Here is a 21,782-nt window from a genome sequence, read left to right as displayed (position 1 = left end):
GGAAGGAAGGAAGGAAGGAAGGAAGGAAGGAAGGAAGGAAGGAAGGAAGGAAGGAAGGAAGGAAGGAAGGAAGGAAGGAAGGAAGGAAGGAAGGAGTTTAAGTTTTTATAGCCCAGTAATTTTGTACAGCATGGTCAGCAATACATAAAGGAAAGATGTGTGGAACCATCAGGTTAGAGACTTAAATTCTATGTATTATATAAGCATGATTTATAAGCCATAGCTAGAATATGATTTAGTCACATTMACAGTCCTGAGTATTTAAAAGTTAAAGCCTATCACTGCAAAAAATGAGACAGAGAAGGAGATCTGCTTTAAATGCACTCCTAATTACTTCTAGAGAGCTTTTATGAAAAACAGACCATGGCACTTCCTATTATTTTACATTTTGTCCTGTTTTAGAGCCTCAAGGGTGATGTCATAACAGGGGGAAACTTGTCATGGACACACATTAAACCCTGGACATGAGGAGAAGACCTTTGATAACAGATATTCAGATACATAGATGGGTAATTCAATAAGGGGAGAAAATGCTGAATTAAAGAGTTACTTATATGCATCTCAGAAATTCTACCTCTGTTCAGAGAGGCACATACTGAACTGCAATCAAATTACTATGTCCAGCTCTGCAATTTCAATCATTTATCCCATTTATAGGGGTCTTTTTTGTCTTGAATTAGGCAAAATGTGAGCCCAACAGGAAATTAAGCAACTAAGCAAAATCAGGAAATTCACTCAAGTGGCTTAGTCAGTGGAATGCCCCTGCTATCTTCAAACTAAAACTCCAAAGAGGTTGAACTGCTGCTGGATTTATTTTCAAAGTGGCTAATGTGCTTTTAATTTGTACAAGGTTGGTAACCAAGAAAAAAAATAACACTGCTGTCATGAAGTTTGCCTTTAACTCTTTTCACAGAAGGCCTCAGCATACAGACATACATAATGAGTATAAACATGTAAAAAAATTACAACAGCTATTTTAATGGCAAAGGCTTGAGATGCTTGTTTTAAATAAGTACCCACTGTCTTTAGAACATTAAAAAAGAACTGAAACAAAAAATACACTCAAAGATTGCACTTCTTCCTCAAAAAACATATTTGATCATAGCTCTTGGGGTGGGGAGAGAGGAATTCTTTCAGCTGTTTACAGTGGCCTCCCTGCCTTTGGGATTGACAGATCTGTATGCAGGGTATTTTAAGTGATTTTTCCAGGAGGATAAGCTACATTTTTTGCTTCACAGAAAACACTCTACTGTCCTGAACCCTCAAAACAATTTCTTGYTTGCAGATTGCCATATTATTTATGTACCCAAAGAACCTAGGAACTCTYGTGATGGTCCAGGTCCCTGTTGTGCTGGGCAGTGCACCAACACAAAATAAGTGCATAATGCTTGCCAAGAGGMCCAAAAGCCAAGAAGTATCTTTTTGTAGTTTAAAATGAAGACACAGGTTCTATGGCTGATCTTTATTATGATTCTGGTGGTCCTCATTGTCCTGATCTATTGCAGTTTGAAATCAGACATTTTCTTGTGATTTTTARTAAGTATTGCTGCTTGCACAGCAATGCACTGCACTTGCCTTTGATTTAAAATAAGCCATGAGATGCTTTATTAGCTTCAAGAGGAAACCATGGAGCCTCACCCTGTGGGTAACAGGTTTGGAGCTGGAGAGTTTCACTGCTGCTTTCTGACCAGTGAAAGTTTCYATCACACTTTTCCTGCTCAGTTCCTTGTTTTTGGGAGTAAGGCTTTGTGGACAGCTTTGATGGACTTGTAACAACCCCAGTTCAGCATTCAAATAACAGCTGTAATTAAATCTTCTGTCTTTAATCAACAATATCAGAGATRAGGGAGGAAAAAAGCATAGATTTAGACTAGATGTAAGGAAGAAATTTTTTATGATAAGGCTGGTGAAGCACTGGMACAGGTTACCCAGAGGTGGATACCCCATTTCTGGACAYGTTYAAGGCCAGGTGGGATGGGGCTCAATGTGATGAAGTTGAAGACGTCCCTGATCATKGCAGGGGGGTTGAGCTGGGTGACCTTTAGAGGTCCCTTCCAACCCAAGCCATTCTGTGATTCTGTGACAACACACAGCCACTGTTGCGTGTCATCTGTGCCTGTCTGTGCATATCTGTACACGATGTAACAGATTTAAAACCAGTTGGGCAGCTTCAGCTGAATTTGGTAGAGGTTTAGAGACCTTTKGGAGATTGCACACAATTCATGGAAGTAGCCAACTGAAAAGAAAACACCCCACAAGTGTTTTCACTAAAGASAAGGCCTCTTAATCAGCTCCTGTGGTCTCAGACCACAGAGAATACAGAAAAAAAAAAAAAACAAAACCCAGACTTGGGAGGCTTTCTTCTACCCCAAGTGCAGAAAAAGATTCAGTCAGGACTTGCATTTCAGTCAATCAGCCTTGAAACACATTCAAAAGACACCAARTTTCATTAAAACAGATTTTAAAATATATTAGCTCCAATATTACCTTCTTCAGAAACATCCTAAATGTCTCATAGTTCAAAATGCAGAACAGTTTATGTGAGTGCTTTGAATTCATGAGGAAACCCCTCTTTCTACAGGGCTGATGGATGTCTCTTGTTCCTTTGGGCAGGGTTGATTGGGGGTCAGGAAGACATTTCCCTCCCAGTCAGGGAAACAGGGACATGAAGATTCATYTGTCTTTTTTTATCCTCTTCCTCTACAGCCAGTGGCCCGGCTGACCTCCTGAATCATTCAGGTCATCATAAAAAAGCCTCAGGCCATGGTGATCACTCTTGTTTTCTGCTTGTGAAACACAGGTTACTCTCCTGAGAATGAAAATGCTTTAGTTTAATTGAAACCTTTGGGCTTAATATGTGAGTACCTTTGTTAAATGCAAAGGCCTGAGGTAAGTAAAGGTCACACTGGATAATCTTACAGTGCAGTTCAGAGTGTCTGGGGGGCTTAAGAGGCACAACAGCCTTTGCTTTAGTGAAAGGTAGAGGCAGAACAGGCTGTGAAGGGCTTTGAATGAAAAGACGGGGAGTGTATGGCTGATRCAACAAAAAWAAAACACAAAAACAGAGCCACCAGAGTTAGGAGAAGAAGGCTTGTGTGGCTAAAGCAMAWGGCTAGAYAGCTACTGCAGCAGCAGTGAGTGGGTCTGGATGGGATGAGATGGGGYTAGTTGAAGGGAAAACGGAGAGAAAATTAGAAGTTCTATTTGAATCACAATGGGCTCAATCTGAATTTATGGGTCTGGAACAGGAATTCTGACAGGCTGCGATTTCAGGTGGAGCGGAGCAGGCAGGTCTGGGAGCATGAGTAGAAACGTGGCATTTGAACTGCCTTCTGCAGGGGAAATTATCCAGAAATTTAGGATGTAGCAGAAAACCTTTCAATACCTGAATATCCCCAATGATTAGTATGCAGAAATCTATATGAAGAATTCATGGTTAAAATCTTGGGTACATATCACTCTGCTTGGCTGAAACACAAGGAAAATTCATCCCTAAATCCCTGGTTTGATTTGAGGATTAAAATAGTTCCTGCTTTATCTAACCACAGTCAATTTAGCAATGAGATGAASTGACATACAGATATTATTGGCTTGCAATCACTTCGTTTTCTAGCAAAATTTCATGTTTCAAAAATCTTTGTTTCCCAAGAGWTGGTAAAAGATACTGAGGCCTGACACCATGACACTGCCACTGCACATCTGCCACCATTTCACAGCAGTGTGAGGCAGATTAAAAGGAAATAATACCTATGCAGGTATAAACAATTCYAACTCTGAGAAAGTATTTATCCAGTGTGTTTCCATAGGAAAATTAATTTGCTAATTRYTTTCTCAGATCCCTGGGTAAGTAAAAGCAGAAAAGAACCAGAATACCATCTCCTTGAAACAAAAACCAAAATGAAACAAAATAAACAAAAAACAGCACAACAACTAAAAACCCCAAAATGAAGCAAAACCAACCCAACCAAAAATCCCCCAACCTCAACTCATAAAAAATGAGAAGCAGATGAAATGGCTCATACAGAGATTCTGTATTAAGGATGGTGAACCATAACAAGTGTGATATGTTGTGCAGAGTGTGTGCTTTTAGTAACAGGGCTTATAAATCAAATTTATTTTTTAATGATATGCCTTCCCTATGCCTTGTATTGGAAATCACTGGAGGAGTTTGCAGGAGCTCTGCAAGCCCTGTCTTGGCACAAAACCTGCAAACCTGAGAACTCCAGCAGCCGGATGCACGTACCTGATGCACCTGTGCTGCCCCTGGCTTTTTCAAGGAGACACAAACTGGGGGTAAGTTCTGGGCTAAGAAAAAGCTCTGTCAGGAGATGAACAACCATTTGGAAAAGCAGAGAAGTGTTGGAAAGGTTTAGGAAGGAAGTGCTGTATACTGCAAAAAGAACAAGGCACTTGGAAGCATATGTAGGAAGGACTAGAAACTTGAGTAGGCAGAAGATGCTTTGGCTGAACTCTTAGTGGTTTAGAGTTCTCAGGAGTGGGGCTGTTCCTCGGGGATAGTAGTGAAAAGCTGAACAATGCTGTATTGGCTCAGCACATGGAGCTCGATTTGCCCTTTCTGAAATCTGGTGCCTAATTCATACCCCAAAAAAGGAAGTAAATCCTGGCTCAACTGAAGAAGAAAGAGCCACTGTGTAGCTGGAATAGCAGGCAATGGAGGTGAAAGGCTGGGTGTAGGAAAAGTCAGCTGTGTGCAGGGGCCACAGGATGGAGTCCCCCTACCATGAAATCCAATAAAAACTGATCTGGTCATGATTAACTCAACGTTTTCAAAATCCTTTTAAGAGTTCACAAGGAACATAACATCTAGCTCGCAGAGGTATGTGAGAGACCCCTGACTCTAATATCCCAAGATGTCAGCCCTCTACTTGTTTCAGATTTTGATACTGAACACTGCTCTGTTTCTCAGTTCCAGCTTATTTATTTAGCATTCTTATTGCTTTATCTCATTTATAGCAAGCTTGTGAATGTAAGTGAGGAAARGCACATTATACAATAACTTCATCTGTTTGAGCAGTCTGAGCAAGGTTTACATTAAACCCACCAACTGATACATATAATTAGTGCCAGAACTTCCTCTTGTGCCCAGAACCTGTGAAACTGCTCAACAGAGAAATTGGAGAAGTGTGAAAAGCAGYTTTGAAGAGGCTCAGCCATGCTCAAACATCCCCTCAAAACAGGAAGAACAYCACAGCACCCCTCAATGCCCAAGCAGTGTCTCCTGTACCTGCTCTGTGTCAGACTCCAGAGTCACTCCAGGGTCTTTCTTCACTTCTTTGCATGGGGACTCCCTGGGCTCGGAGATGGAATCCACATTGCCCCCTTGCTCCTCAGGAGGAGTGCAAAGTGACCCCGTGGGAAGTAGGATCAGTGAAGGATTTTATTGGATCTGGACTCTTCCTGACAGGCCTTCATAAATTTGTCTTTTAAAACAAAGGCTCCATTGCCACTATATATATTTTGTGGGGAAGCAGATGAATGGCCAACAGTGGTTGCTACAAAAAGAGAAAAACCATAACTTGGGGTAAATTTACCTGGGACTTGCTATCCCAACATAGACCTGCTACCCCAACCCTTCTATAACTGACTGTAAGAGCATTGTATGCAGTAAACACAAAAATTTTGTCTTTATAATCTTGAACTAATCAGTGTACACAGCAAAACACTTTGCAATCAGTTTGAAATAATGTTGGCAATGCTCATCTTACCCTTATGAGCAGTTGTGCACGTTGCAGAGTGTCTGTATTTTTGCACTTCGTGACCTTACATCAAATATCTGTTGGGCTCCTTATCTACAAACAGTATGAAAATAATAACAAAAAAAAGAACTGAGTTGCATAGTCTCCTCTGCTTCCCTTCTTGATCTTAGGTAGTAATTTGCCTAGATAGGGAGCAGCTTGATTGTAACACACATCCGTAGCATTATGGTCTGTCTGTTGTTTTTGCCTGAGAGGSAACACCAGAGTGTCACTCATGTCTATCTGCTGTGTTCTAAGAAGGGGAAAACCTTCCCTTTCTGGAACACCTCAATCCATGACCTGGGTGTGGAGACAGGAAGTTCGAGGAGCTGCTATTCCTTCATGGAACACAGGGGTCAAGATGGACCAAACTCATCTTGTAGTGAAGACTTCCATATTCTTAATGCAGCAGTTTGGGTGCATAAAATAAYGCTCAGAAGGACATCTCAGAGAAGCCATGCCCTTGGCTCAATGCCAAGCATTGGCTCCTTAGGTGAAAACTGGTTCCTGAGGTTCATTCCGATTCCACCTATTTCAGCCTGTGTTTTACTGTAAAGACAGCTTTGTGTCTCTCTTTAGTTTGTTTTCTTTCCTCTCTCTTTTTTTTTTCCTTTTTAATTTAGAAACCTGCCTACATTCATGTCTCACTGTTTTGTTGGAAACAGATGGCCCTTCCTGAAGACACACAGTTGAGTGAACAGACACGGACCACTTTACCATGTGGTAGCATGTTTGTAATTAGATATTTAAAGTGCTAGACAATTACTATCGAACCTTGTCGTGAGGGAAACTTAGGTCTGTGTTTACCAAGATCTGAATTATAAACTGGATCCCTGCCAGGCCTTTACTCTCGGGTATAAAATGAAAGARGACTCTGGTTGAATAGTGAGTGACATTGATTAGAGATACCACCTGCCCTGTCTCAGACATGATCACTCACTCCTGTTTCCCACCCTGTCCTGTAGTTTCTGTTGACCATTGTTTGTGGTTTGCCCATGTGATAAGTTTTGGGATCATAGGAGGTACCAGCTCTGTAACATCTCTAGTTAAACTCTCAYCTTCCCACCTGGTTTTGTATTACAGAGAGGTAAAAGCAGTTCCTGCCCAAAAGAAGCCAGTATAGAGCCATTGTCACATTGGGAAAAAAGCAGATAAAGTTGGAGAYGAGAATGGAAAGTGATAAATCAGGGGAGAAATTACAGGGGAGCATTACARAAGAAGAGAAAGAAGTTTACAGAGTGATCTAATGCATAAGATAGTTTAATTCTTGCAAAGTTTTGCCCTAGATGGAAATACCAGCTTGAGGAAGCTGAGAGCAGCAGCACTGGGTTGCTGCTGGGGAACTGCAGCTGTGCCCCTTTCATGTGCCTCCCCCATGCTGCAGCCAGGGCTGTGGCTGAACAGTTGCAATCAAGAAACTTCAATTTCAGATAAATAAATTTCCCTCTGATTTTATCCTGCTTGAAACAGAAATAATGCAGGAGTCTGGAGGGAAGTATCATGGAAACACTAATGTTTCAAAACTATGGAAATGGTTGAAGTCATAGGAAAAGTAAAACCAGTTTTATGTCAAAATATCACACCTGAGCTGCTCTACTCCAGTGGAATACTTATAATGGTTGTGAAAGACAAATTATATCATGACTTCATTTAAAAAAAAAAAGTTAATTCTAAATTTGGATAAGGATTTAGCAATGCAATGCTTCAGGGATAACTTGTTTTCAATGGGGAATTCTGTGAACAAAAACTGGTTACAGGATGGAGCCAAATCCCTGCCAAGGATACGGACAAGATCATGGAAGCAGATGAACTACAATTTCCCATGCACTAGAATCCACAATAAGGCCAGGAGCAAAATGAGTGCAATCACAAAGCATTTCAAGAGCCAGGACTGAGCGATGGGAGAAAGCTGTGTACTTTTTTATGTGTACCTGTAATCGCTTGCAAGATCTTTCTGAAGAGAGGTATGTGTTGATCTTACAGAGAACTAGAACATTGATTTAAATATTCATTGTATAATCAGGGGAAGGAATCTTGGAAAACTATGTGAAASRAGTACTGTGGGGTTGTACAGAGTGCAAAAGATGGGAGGACAGTGATGAAGACCAGCAGCAAAACCTGGTAATGTTGTTTAAAATAAAACTGKGTTTAATTTATTGGTCTCTTAAGGTTAAAATTTGCAAGTAAGCTAGCCAAAGTAAGCATTTCCCAGGAACACAATATTGGTTTGGACTCTGCGTTGCGATGTTAACTCGGGTATCTATTGGAGCGTTGTCCTATAATTCTGCAAGATCTCACAGGGCAGTTAGGCAAATTCAGCTGAAAAACTCGTGGGTCGAAGGAAAGGTGAGTGAAATACAACTCCATGTGCAAACACAGAAGAACAGGTTGCAGAAGGCTGGAACAACAGATGGTTGTCACAGGGACAAGAAGAGCTCGCTAACAGTTACCATGAAAAAGAAATACCTGCACCGCAGTAATGTTAGGCCTGTGGGCAACAGTAAATCAGGGTTTGGTTTCTCATGACGTTAAGGATTATGCACCCACATAAAGCAGCCTCTGCCCTGACAAGTGCACGGTGTAATTGTTGTCCAAACACATCCTACTTCCTCACCGCGGCTGACTCACGGCCTCCTCTGAGAAACTCCCATAGGAACGCTTCTTGTGGAGCGAGSAGCAGAATTTGGGTGTCTTTGTGCCCTCCATTGTTGGGGGCGATGAGGAATTCCCGGCGGGTGTGACTGGGCAAGCAGAGGGCAGTGTAAGCACACGGACACAGCGCCGGGAAGGGAACGAACGGGAGCAGCGGGAGCGCCTCAGGCCGGGGCGGCTCTGGGGCAGTGTCACCTCACGTCCCCTCAGCACCTCGGCCTGCGTGTGAAAGGMAAATTATATCATRATTAATTCTTCAAAATAATAATAAWAAAAAATTAATTCTAGGTTTGGATAAGGACTTAGCAATGAAATGCTTCAGGGGTAACTTGTTTGCAATTACGGGGAATTCTGCGAATATAAACTGATTACAAGGATTCAGTCAAACGCCTGCCAARGATACGGACGAGGATCGTGGAAGCGGATGAACTACAATTTCCCATGAGCCAGAATCTACAGTGAGGCCGGGGGAAAAATGGACACAGGCAGAAAGGGTTCCAACAGCCAGCAAGAGCACTCGCAAGATGACTTAGAGGAAGAGAAGGAGGAAGAAGAGGAAGAAGACGGGAAGGAAGAGGAGGAAGAGAAGGAGGAGGGTGCGAATCCCCCCTGCGGTTCTATCCGGGCATGCGATGACGTCATCACCCCCGCGCGCGAAGCGCACCTTCCCCCCCACGCGCCCCGCGCCCCTCCGCACGCGCGTTGCTCAGCCAATGAGAGCGGCGCCGCGCCGCAAGGCCTSCTGGGGGCTGTAGTCCGGCGCGCGCTCCCCGCCCTACCCGGCACCACAGCTGCGCGTCCCTGCCGCGACCGGGGCAGCGCCCGCCCCCCACCCCTTTATGGGCGGGGCCAGGTCCGGCGCCGGCCAATGGCAGAGCGGGTCAAGGTTCGGCGGGCAGGCGGCGCGGCCAATGGGCGCAGGCGGGCGGTGGAGGGGGCGTGGCYGGCGGTGTTTTGTTCGGTTGCCATTGAGCAGCCCGGTCCATACGCGCGGGGGAGGCGGCGCGGCCGGGCAGGTACAGGAGGCTGCTCTAGGGGGGCACGGGGAGGGGGCGGCAACGAGCGCGGCTGGCAGATTCCAACAGTCGAGCGGGTAACAGGTAACAGCCGTGTAGGCGACAGCCGGACAGGTAATAACAGCCCTGCAGGCAGCAGCCGAACAGCCAACAGCCCCGCAGGCGGCCCGCAGGCAGTGCGGGGCACAGGGGAGGCGGCCTGGCCATCCTTGGACCCCTTCGCGGAGCGAAGGAGGCCGTGGGCACCGCGCAGCTCCGGGCGGGCGGGGCAGCGAGCGCGGCCCGGGGGACCCTGCGGGGCGGGGGTGTCACCCCGAGGCTGCGCTTCCCCGCAGTGGCACCTCCTGCTGCCGCAGGGCTGCGGGCTCCTCATCCCTCCAATTACCTCGGCAGATAGGTAAAGCGGTGTGCATATTGTGCATTTTGTTATTGTCGGCGCTCGGCCCGGGCCGCGCTCCCCCCGCACAGCCGGSGCTGCTGCCGTGCGCCCGCTGAGAGCTGGAGGCGACGGCCCCGYCGGGAGGCAGAAAACCTGTAAACCCCAAAAATGAAGTTATTAACGTTAACGGGCGCTGCTGGGGCGGGATCCGGGCCGGCTGCGCGGCGCTGCCGTGTCTCCCAGGGCCCTGTCCTGGCCCGGCCGTGCGGGGAAGGGAAGCGAAGGGAAGGTGCCCGGCCCACGGGGCTCGGACATTCCTTTGTGCCGCTGCCCGGCAAACACATGTCTGCAGGCACGTACCCCGGCGATTTTGAGGCGATTCCCCCCTCTCCGGTTCAAGGATAGAGTTAYCTCTGAGGAGGTGTATGTTTTTCCACAATAGCTGCCTTCCATAATGATTCCTGGGTGGAAGTGGTGGTTATTTTCTTCCCTTCCTTCAGCAATAGAAAAGTTGGTTTCTAGTTTATGGCCCTGRAGTGTAAGGACCAGTTGGACTCAGTGGGCGAGTGAATGGGGTCTTTGTGTTATCCCAGCTTTTCTAAGGGCAGTAACATGGCTTTGTTCCKGTTATTTGGCTTATCAAATGTCTTCGGGCCTGCTGGCAGGCTGTATGGAAATGTGTAGTTGAAATTCTGGGTGCTATTTCAGGAGGTTACTTTAGGTCCTATGTGATAGAGCAGCCACCCGCTGTGGAGGCTCCYCAGGATTGCTGTTCAGGATCTGAACTCCTGGGCTTGGGATGGAAAAGTTCAGGCGTTTCCCCCTTCAAGGAATGACATCCCCATCCCAGGGTTCAGCAGCTTTGGAGCAGGACCTCAACTTTGGGGTTGCAGGGTTGAGAGGGACTGGGTGGTTCTGTCCCATGAAGTCCCTGGCTTTCACCAGGCATGCCAAGTCCTAGGCCTGGGGACGAKTTGAGCCAGCTGGTCAAATCCATTTTCTGGTTTGCTGTACTTATATTAAAATTAGCTCATAAGAACACTTACTTTATAGCCTTTACTGTTGAATTGCCTCCCATTCATTTGCCTGAGTGATAGAAAATACTTTTGTCAGAAAAATTTGCCATTTTTGGCAAGAACCAGTAAGTTTGTATCTCTTATGGCAAGCTGAAATTTTTCTGGGTGTGTTTTAATTGTGAATGGTCTGCTTGCTTCGAGTCGGGCTTATGAAATGTGRAGCACAATGTTTGCTGAATAGCAAAAACTTTCCTGATGAAGCATGTTACTTGATCTGGTTTTATTGGAGGTGCAGTGTACTTGTTCAAGCCCCAAGTGCTTGTATCCTTACATATTGAGCTTCCAAAAATGCCTGGAAGAATTGCACACTGAAGCAGGAAACTAAAACATRCATTTCAAATAGTTGTACATTAGCTGATGGAACTTCTAACTAGAATATGGGTTTACTACTTAGTCATTTTTAATTTCTGTGAAATACTGTTCCTAATAGCATATTTGCAGTTTTTAATGAGCCCTATTTTTTGCAGCAGTAGCAAGATGCTGCTCTTCATCATATGGAAGTAAGTGCTGCCTGTTGGAGCCAAACTCAAAATACTGATGTGCAGGATCAGCCCCGTAATCATATGATGCCCTCTTGGGGTGTTCCTGTGCTAATCTGGCAGTCCTCTAGCGGCCTTTACCTGCCAGTGCCTAAGCCATAGTTATTGTCTCTTTAACTGGGGAATTAAAAGTTGGTTAAATAATTGTAAAGGGATATTTTAAATTCAGGATACTTAAGCTTGCCTACATCGTTTTGAAAAGCTGTTGTTCTGCAGGGTACTATGATTGRGAAAGATGAGGAGGCCGAAGAAAGAAAAATTTTATTTCCAACCATTGTTTAAGCTTTGGAAGTTTAGTTGTGGTATAAAATTATATTTATGAAAATATGGTGGGCAGATAAACTGAAAACCTGACAGTGCTGAGAAGACTGCAATTTAYTGTGTGGATTGCTTTATTTAAAACAAAACCTTGAAGGATTTATTCTTTCCTATAGGAATTCCTTGAGAGTCTGGTAGCCATTACTGTGGCTCCCTTTTTTAGTTCCTTCTCCTTTTCCCTTCTCTGTGCTTTCTCCCCCTTCYTCTGTTGCCTCCCCCCAATCTACATTCCTTTGTGTTAGCAGTGATGATGGCAGTTCTAGTCACCTCCTGTGGTTTGATAGATTATTCCCTTTAGAATCATGGTGTACTTAAAACTTTCCAAACACAATTCTTTCCTTGCTCCTCTACTTTTTTGATGCTGCCTTCGAGTTTTGTTGTAAGAATTTGTCCTCTCTGGTTCTACTTTGAGTCGTCTTAAATACTAGTAACAAGTCTCCTTAAGCCTTTAGTGGAAAATATTAGTATTTCTGTTATGATTTAAATTTTTTTTGTGTATGTTGATGGTCATAGTATAAAYAGGAATTTTGTATTTTGGCAATAGTGAGTTTCTCCCCTGCAAGCTCTCAAGTTTTGTGCTTTCTTTTTAGACAAAATTTTGCCTGCTTTAAACATTTTCATTTTTATGAATTAAACTTCTTGGACTCTTTTTAGATTACTACGTTCCTGAGATCCGATAGTCATGTAAGAGTGAACCTGCAGGTAAATGCTCACGGGATTTTGTCTTTAGTCTTCCACAATTTACATATAAACTTACATGGTTTACTCTGTTTCAAAATGCAAGCAAGTCTTCTCGGTTAGGCAAGTRTTTGCAGCTTTTACTTTAGATATTGTAAGTAGCATCATCTTACTGGGGGGTGAAACTACACACAAAAACCTGTGGAGGGTTTATGAGCATTTCTGAAGGAAGGGTTAATCAGCAGAAGGAATTCTAGGGAGGAAACTCATGGCTGGAAATACAGGTACTTGAAGTCAGTGCAGTGTCTGATACTTTCTTGATAGATTWAGTTTTAATTGCTTGACTCTACACCTTTGGGGGAACCATTTACATTGACARTGTGCTTTTTGGTTGTCATAAAGTTTGTGTCCTTAGCACAGAAATACTGCAATACAGTGATGAGTCTGTTCAAAAAAGAAACCTTCACTTTGTTGGTTTCTCTTAACTGTAAACAATCTGTTAGGGGGATTGAGACAATATATTTTCAGAAAATGCTTTTCTTTAAGGATTTTCTTCTCACTCAAGAGGAAGTCTGTAAAAAAAAATAGGGGGTGGGAGTGGGGGGGGGGGTGCCATATTTTTAACTCATTTCTAGGCTGTTCTGCAGATTTTTATGTGATGATCCAACTAGATATTTTGGTACTGTTGAGTACAGAGAAACCTGAAATCAAGGTAACTGTCAGATCTTAATCCAGCCCTTTCTACTTTTGGTGCTGTTTTGGCTTTTTTGGTCGTTTTGGGGAATAATATCATTGGCAAGCCTGCAAGGAGCTGCTCAGCTAACTGCTAATGCATTGCAGTGGGCGTAAATAACTTCTGAAGGCCATGTTTCTGCTAATTTTTAGGCTGAGGGGAGGAAGTAGGCAGGGTTGTTACTAAATACATTATCTGGGTTATGGCTCTCAGTTTACTTTCAGCACTGTTTTTTTAAGCAAGCAGCTGAATATCATTCTTTAAGGTAATACAAAGTGTTTCAGTTAGGATGTTTTCTGAGTTACAAAAACAAAATGAATGTAATTGTCTTTATGCTGTTTGATTTTTGAATGTACTTTGGTGAAATGCAGCTGCCACGTTTTGCACATTGGGTGTTAACAGTAAGAACAAGGGTTCTGATCACCTGAGGTTCACACCATTACTCTGAACCTGATATGACAACATTATTTTAAGTCCCTGTGAAAATTAAACTATAAGAAAGTACTGGGGAGAATTCAGTGAATGATGTATCAGACCCAGAGCTTGGGACATCSAGTGCCAGTGATGGCAGCTGCTCTTTGGTGTGTGTGGGTCTGTCTGTGTAGATAGAGTCAAGGGTGTGAAGTCAAACAGTATTTTGCCTAGAGCTGTCATTAGAACTGTCATTTGCAAAACTGACTCTGTGTACCAAGACCTTAAACACGTCACTGCGGGGAGTGCATTTGAGATGGAAGAAAGTGGTTTCTGCGTTTACTGAGCTTCAAAATTGGAACCTAGCTGGCACAGGAAATAGTTGAAGAAGTAACTGCAGCTCCACTGTCTGTACCTTTACTTTTGTGCTTTAGTCTGAGATCTGTGATGCTGGAAGACAGGATCTGAATTGCGTTTTTTTAAAAGAATACCTCTTTCTCCCTCAGACTCCTGTCATCCATCCAGCCTTGACARCTGACTTGCTATTTATTTGTTAATTCACTTCAGTTTTCTCAGGTTATGAAAGATCACATTTTTAACGTGCCCATTTTTACATTAAAGTGAAGGTGTTAAAAATGAAGGAAAACCCTTACTGTCCTAATAAGATCTCATATAACRGGGCTGTGGCTTCTCTTCTACTGTCACCTCCCCTTGAGCCAKGAATGGGAATAATAGAAACTTCTGTTGGTGTTATATTAACTTTGGATCGCTAATTTGCATCTCAAATAACATTGTGAACGGCATTAATGCCTTTGAGGGGTTTGGGAGGTTTTTTAATTTGTASGGTAAATGTATTTTTTAACGTAATTGGGCAGTTCACATTATTATTGCAGCAGGTTTAATTTTTGCTCTGCACAGCTTGTGTTGATGTCAGTGGCTCTAAATCATTCCTTCAGTGCTGTGCACATGTSTTATGTTTCAYCTTCTTAATTGTGGATTTTGTCTTGGTAAAGTAGTCCATCTCRTATAGTTACTAACTGGATATTGTATGATATTTTGGGTCTTCATTCTAACCTCAAAAGTTTGTTTAGAAGAAAAATTCTTGTTTTAAAGGTTCTTTCTCCTTCGATTCCCCCTGCTTTCCCAATGAAAAATGCACTTTTCTGTCTTMCTTCAACATTTCTGTTGTACTGACCTCTTTTGATTTTAGAGGGATGAAAGCTTATTGTGTTTCTGGAAGGGTGCATGTGACAAAAGCTGTGTGTCATTTGGATCTGTCAGACTTCCACTGTCCAACAGTAGTATGCACAACATGGAAGAGGTTAAAGTTTGGAGCCTCAGGTGTGATATAGGTTGTGAAGCAGAATTAGCAGAATTGTGGGAACATAATTGAGGCAGGTTGGGTCTGGATCTGTGGGGTTCTGCCTTCTGCAGCTTAGCACTTCTTAGTCAATCTCTAAATGGCCATTGAGGTTGCAGGTGGTTTTTGTATCATGTTTTCATAATGTCAGGAGCTTCTGGATCTGTGGACAGCTTGAGGGTGTGATTTATTGATTTTTAAGTGCTGGTCCCTATTTAGATACCTGGGATCTATTTGTGTGTGTATATAGTGTTTTTGATGAACTGACAGTTAAAATTGCAATCCAGGTTGAAAAAAAAAGGTACCTCTTGCCCAGTTACCCTAGTGTGATAGTAGTGGCAAATAGTAATTCACTRTTATCTGTTGGAATGGAGGGTACTGGTGTGTGAGCATGCCTCRAGACTACTGCTGTGCTTCAGAGTGTAATTGATGCAGTATTTAGTAAATGAGAGGAGAGAGGGATAATGAAAACAGTATTCAAGAACTGCTTACATGAATTGACTAAAATAGAGCATGTGTTTCTTATAGCGTGAAGGGGGAGAGGAACAAGAGAAGTTTTGAGTAACTTGGAGGCTAAACTGAAGTGCTGCTGCCTGATGGAAGGGGCTACCAAAGGTTAAGACATAGCGGTGGGGTCACTGGTGTGGAGATTCTGCTGSCACTGGAACATGATCCAGCCTGGTAGCTGGCCTGTTCCCTTTTCAGGATGCATAGTAGTCCCCTTGAGCTTGGCTACGTTTGTGCCTGCTGACTTCATCCTTTTCTTCCATTAACATCCCATCCTGACCCGACCTTTCTGGTTCAATATTTGGATAAGAAATTGCTGAACAGCTGGAGGGGAAGGTGAACTACTGCTGCTCTTCTGTTTTCATGCTTCACAAATCAGAAGAATGTCATTTAATAAAGCAGGAAAATACCTGCATAAATACTTATCGTACCAGATTATTACAGAGGATGAAAAAGGATAGCATGTTGTTTTGCACTTGTTAGGTGGCCTATTAATGCTTGAGTTTTTAAGAGTTTATTTCTCTGTGTTTTAGTGGCTTTAGATTTTGCATTTTAGATACGAACTCCGACTGGCTATAACTAATACTCTTTACTTCAATCCCCATCTGTAAAACCCTTCGTATCTTAGTTTTTATTTTGGAATATTTGGCCTGCATGCAGCATTTTCTGTCCTCAGGAAGTCTAAACCCAGCCTGAGGCTGTGGGTGTAAAAGGTGTACGCACATGTTTGTGTGACAGTGCCTTGACACCACATCAGTGAAAGCCATTACATCACCCCACTGGGTTATTAGAAGGCAAGGCACGCTTGTCTTTCTGAAGTAATAGGCTTCTGGTTTGTCTTGGTCAGAAGAAAGATGCGAGCAGGATACTGCAATATTGCTGAAACTTGTATATTGTCATGGGAGGGGATTTATTTCTGCATGAAGAGAGTATGGGGCAGGTGTGACTTTTTTTTTTGTAATAATAAAATAACCTGATTATTCAAATCCTGAAGTTTTAATTTTAAAAATCAGGAAAGTAACTTCTGGTTCATTGAAACTAAACACACTCTAGGAGGATAAGAAAAAACATTACAGGGGCTTGAAACTGYGTTAGTAATTTGAAAAAAAAGTAGGGCTGTGAAAGGTGTAGGCTGGTTGAGACTCTCCTGCACCACACTGGTATTGCACATCTGATGTGATTCATAACAGAAGCCTGAGCAGCTCTTCTTTCTACTTAGTCCAGTGCTTTGTTGTCCTCAGCATTAAAATTTGTTCTGAATATGGAGCCAGACATCTTCACTGCAGGTCAAGCTTATTGCCTAATTCTCTGGACATAAGGAAGAGCTATTCCTTCCCTTGTAGTAGAACTTTAAACTGTTCTTTGCTATGTTCCTGTTTCCCTGTGTCTTGCCTCCACCCTTGTGATACTTCTGTCATAAATAAAATTGGTGTATTCAGGTCTAATCATTCTTCTTGTTCTCTCRAGTTAGTTGACATTGGGTGTCAAGTGTGGTGCCCAAATCCCAAGTCTCTACTGCAGCTGAGACTTTTCTGTGCTGAGTGGAGTGAAAAAATGTCTTCATGTGCCCTGGAGCTGATATTCCTGTTKAGGCATCACCATACATTTGTCTTTTTTACACCAGCCTAACACTCATTTCAAGGTCAGCCTGTTGATCCCACCTAGCTCACAGCTTTCTTCTGAAGAACGTGGCTTCCTGTTTGTCCATTTAATCCTGCCTGACATGCCTTTCAGAACTCACTTATATCCTATTTCTTGTGGAACAGTTTTCCAGCTTGTTAAAGTTATGCAGAATTCTAAGGCTGTCTTGCAGTCCTTCCTGCTSTTCTCCTACTTCTAACAAGCCTCCTCTGCCAACAGCAGATCACGGGAAGCACAGAAATGGAATTGAGCTGGCTTCTGCTCCATGTTCTCCCTTGCACCACTGGAAACTGCTCTCTGGCTATGCTTATTCCCTAAGGATTGCATTTGCTGCAGAGCCTTTGCTTACTTCCCAGCAGCACAAGTCTGTAAAATTTAGGTGTGTGAGCTCACAGGTTCCTTCCTGTCCCTAAACCCCGTTACACTGATGTCACATGAACCAGGTGGGTGCTGCACACCTCCTTGTAGCTGTTTAGTGCTCACAAATGGTTCCCACTTTTCTCAGTAGTTCTGCTTAAATGTGGGGGAATTTAAGACGGTTCACATGAATTTTGACTTTTTTCTGAAGGCAGGAATGTGATGAAGACAGGCCTAATGTCAAACTGATGCCCAGATTTTTTTTTTAAAACCCCATGTCCTGTTTCTGTCTGTATTTAAATATATCACACAACAGCCTTAATCTAGTATCTTGCAAATAATTCCAGGTGTTMGAGTGACTGAAATCATCTGTGGTTAGGGTTCTTTGAAGCTGTCCATTCTTGAGAAGAAATTGCTCTTGCATTGCAAGCTGTGTGTTGAAGGATATCAGCTCCACTACTTGGAACAGCTTTTCTTTAAAGTATTTTTCTTGGATTTGTATTTRTAAGTATTTGTTGACATCTCCATAGGTGCAATTTTCTCTCTTTGAAATCTTAGGTCTCATCTCCCCTGTTGAACTCAATGCACAYAATGAATCTTGTGCTGCACAGAAATGGGTTGCTCTGAGCCCTGTCCCTGTTAGGGTTKTTTGACAGAGTCCTGTAAGTGCTATTTGTTGTTGCTTCTCCAGCACCTCTCCCTGTAAACTTTCTTTACATCTCAATCATTCAGTAATTCCCTTAGACTTGCTCTTATCATTGTCATATTTAAAGTCTCTGCATGTGTAGCAGTTTATTCTCGTCACACAGACATATTTGAGTGTAGTTAAAAGTTTTATTGTGCCTGATATAATTTTCTGACTGTTCTTTTGCTGGATGCTCTAAGGAGATGGACAGATACCTTTTGAAATCGTGTTGCAGTGTTAAATTGAGCAGAGGTTTAGAAAGTCTGATAATCCTTTGCTAAAGATATTGAATGTTTGTTAGCTGGGATTACTTCAGTGTCTACTCTGAACCCACAAAATGTTACCAGAACAGTAAGGCAGAATCACCTGGTGTTGGGAAGTTGAAGGCACTGTGAATGGTGAAATGTGTGGGATATTAATAGTTGTTTGCAAGTATTATAAACATCAAACAGGATTATGGAGGAGCTGTGTTCAGAAAAGCTGCTTTGAAGGGTGTTCATGGTTGTGGCAGGTTTTTCTGTATTGTGATACTCAAATTTTAGTAACATAGTTGATTGCAAAATGCCATGTATCCTTGAGATTAAACTTTATAGTCCTATTAAATATAYAGTCTTAAACTTTGGAACTAGTTTGGAGGGACCTTCCCTTTGCCCTTTTCTAACTGGAACACAAGCTGATCAAATAAAACCAAACCTATTTCTGAGTTCTAAACTAACTGTTGAGCTGAGCCMAACTGAAATGAAGTCAATGCCTGTTGCACCTGCAGAAAAGGCTGCAGCTGTCAAAACCTTGTTTTTCACTTCAGTGCTTCTTGGGTCCAGGTGCTCAGCCAGCGACTTCCCCTAATGCAGTGCTTTGTTTCAGATCATCAGCAGAAAAGATGTTACTGCTTTAYGCAGACTGCAGTGTGCTTAACCTTTGCATGTGTGAAGATGCCAGGARCCCAGATGTAATTTCAGAGGTTTGTTTTAAAGGAAGCTTAGATGAAGTACACTTTTTGTCGGCATTGAAAGATCGTTTGAAAGACTTTGAGTTTTCAGGTGAAGAGCTAGAAGGATACACTTGCATCTCTCTTGCTGTTGGCCTCATGAGATGTTTACTGTCTTGTCCTTTAGCTTGGTTATCAAAGTTGATCTTGTCAGAATGCTGTCATCTGTGCAGTTACAGGTAATTGCCCAAGTGGGAGGTCCCATTTCCCTTCTAAACACTGTTGGTCCTGTCCTCCCTTGCATAGGTGGTGTCTGTGGATGTTACATGCTGAACCTAACAAGGGACTCCCTGCTGCCATTCAGAGCTGCTAAGTTTCTGTCCCACTCATTAGGAAAGATTAAGAGTAAAGGCTTTCCTCAACACTCATTTTTCACCTGGCATTTTTGTGCTCAAATAAAATAGTTTTTTTGGCTTRYACTAAGTGAAGYATGGTCCATARTATTTGTGAAGTAATTGGTATGTTGTGYCTATTTGCTTCCCATAYAGGGGCATGATTTTGCATTAGGGCTTCATAGCCTGTCCTCTGTGAGTGAAGTTTGTGATTTGAAATTCTTGTGAATTCTAGGAATCCCCTTTGGCAAATAAATCTTTCCCCAGAATTTGCTTGTGGAAGTAAGGAGCTGTTGAACATCAGACAGTATTGAGGTARCACACAGAAAATACTGAGCTTTTCCATCAGGCAAAGGTGATCTTCCAGTATTTAAAGAAAAAACAATCATACTAATGTAGCTAAAATAGTTCACTTATTTCCTTCTCTTACATGGTGTAACTTTGTCTCATGAGATTTGTTACAAATGCTTTTTCTAAATACCTGCTGCAATGTGTACCCCTTGGTTTGTGTGTTGACCTCTAACACACTGTTTCCTGAATCCAGCTGTTCAGTGTGCTGCTGAAGGCTGAATGCATAGAGACAAGGTAGTTACTTTGCTTTTGAAATAGTCCAGTGAACTAGTAAGGGCTGCATAGCTCAACTGAACTAATTTTTATTGAAGTACCTTTAATAGGTCTGGCAAGAAGGATGGTCCCTGGTGACACTTGAAATCATGTCTGAGGTGAATGCTGTTGAATACYATGTCTGAGTACACAGTATTGATGTATGCTGCTTTTGTCTTTGTATTTCGTTCCATTATTTTAATGGAGTTTAATTTGTGGTCTGCCCATATTTGGGGCATTTGTGGACTGAGGGCTCACATGTAGAGCAGATTATATGTAGTGCAGATCCCTTCAGAGATTTCACCATTCAGAAGGTCATGGTATGTGCAAAACAGAAATTGGAAACCAACAAATAATTAATATGGTAAGAACTGTAGTTTAGCAAAGTAAAAAGCAACCAGAAATTCTTCAAACTATTATTCAGAATACCAAGACCTCTGTTTTTAAAAGAAAATTTTTGGTATTTAWAAGCTGTGTAGTACTTGGGTTTTATTTTCTGAATTCTAATGGATCTAGTTACTAAATGGGTGTTGTAGAACTTGAAATCTTTGTGTGCCACCTCTTGAAGTGGTAGCTCCTGCCAGATGAATTCAGGTTACTTCAGTRACAAATTATGGATGGTGAGCCATGATAGAGAGCAAGTTTGGGCCATGAGATCCATGGAACTTGGTTGTCAGCTACACACCATATTTCATATCTGTTCAATGCATTTCCATGCTCTTTTGACACAGATAATGTAGCAGTGAGCTTTAACTACTTTATACAAGCCTGCATAGAATTTTACTGTTGTGTAAACTCTCCCTGTAATTTGCTTTCTTTATACTGCAGGGTTTTTAATGGAAATACATAAACAGTGTGCTTGTGAACTGCTAAAATGAGGATACACACATACATAAGCTCATTCAATATAGTTGGACACTGATCTTCTGGAGGGTTACAATTTTGAGACAAAGACACCCTTTTCTTAAACTGCTAAATTGGGAATAATACTTTGTCATGAGAAGGAAATAKTACTCATGGTATGAAAAATCAGGACAGTAACACTTGGAGAAGCATGCTTCATGTTGCTGTAAGCATTGAGATGTATGGATATTTACAGAATACTGCTCACAACTTGAGCCCTAAATTTAGTGCTATCTGCAGTTCACCAGCTGTACTATTTACTGAAAAATATTTGGACTACTATAGGTTCCTCATTTTTAATTTCCATAGTTGTATGCAAGCTAATGAAGGCAGACTTCCCTGCGTRCAGATTATATAGCTCATTAGATCCCTGAAACGCCATGAAGTAGCATCTTAACAGAAGTGTTTTTCACCTGGCCTGAGGCCTCCAGCAAGAACATTTCACACTTGGGATCATAAAAACAAACCTACTAGTTGGGCTTTTTATTTTAAACAAGCCAACCAGATGTCTGAAACTCCTCAGAATGAACCTGAAGGCAAACAGGAGGAGGTTTATTAGCTGTGTGTGTTTTGGGAGCAGGATGTATGGAAGAGATTTGTATAATCCCTCAGCTCCAAGCCCATAGGCTTTGGTAATAGAACAGTACTTCAGTGCTGATATTATTCCATTCTATTTCAGGGAAGCAGGATGTGCGTGGGGTGGTCATTGTTGTTGCTGCCATATGAGTTAAGGGTCAGTGCTATTTTTTTTTTTCAGCCCTGGGTATTTTTAAAGCAAGCATATGTGCCTTTTTTACTTCTCAGTTTTAAGGGCAAACACTAAGAGAAAGTAGGTGATACTACTTTTT

General features: G+C 42.4%; 1 protein-coding gene across 1 annotated transcript in view; it reads left to right on the top strand.

Annotated features, from left to right (window-relative positions):
• Positions 1–9,360: 9,360 nt before the first annotated feature.
• FAM53A (family with sequence similarity 53 member A) overlaps positions 9,361–21,782 on the top strand; it is a 69,821-nt gene continuing 57,399 nt past the window's right edge. The window contains exon 1 of the mRNA XM_057376213.1: positions 9,361–9,424. The gene's annotated coding sequence lies outside the window, so the exon portion shown is untranslated. The remainder of the gene's footprint in view (positions 9,425–21,782) is intronic.

Source organism: Malurus melanocephalus, unplaced genomic scaffold, assembly GCF_030028575.1.
Source record: "Malurus melanocephalus ecotype Western Australia unplaced genomic scaffold, MMel_1.1 scaffold_274, whole genome shotgun sequence".
Classification (NCBI taxonomy): Eukaryota; Metazoa; Chordata; class Aves; order Passeriformes; family Maluridae; genus Malurus; species Malurus melanocephalus.
The sequence above is the reverse complement of the archived record's forward strand: the minus strand, read 5'-3'. Positions and strand labels throughout refer to the sequence as shown.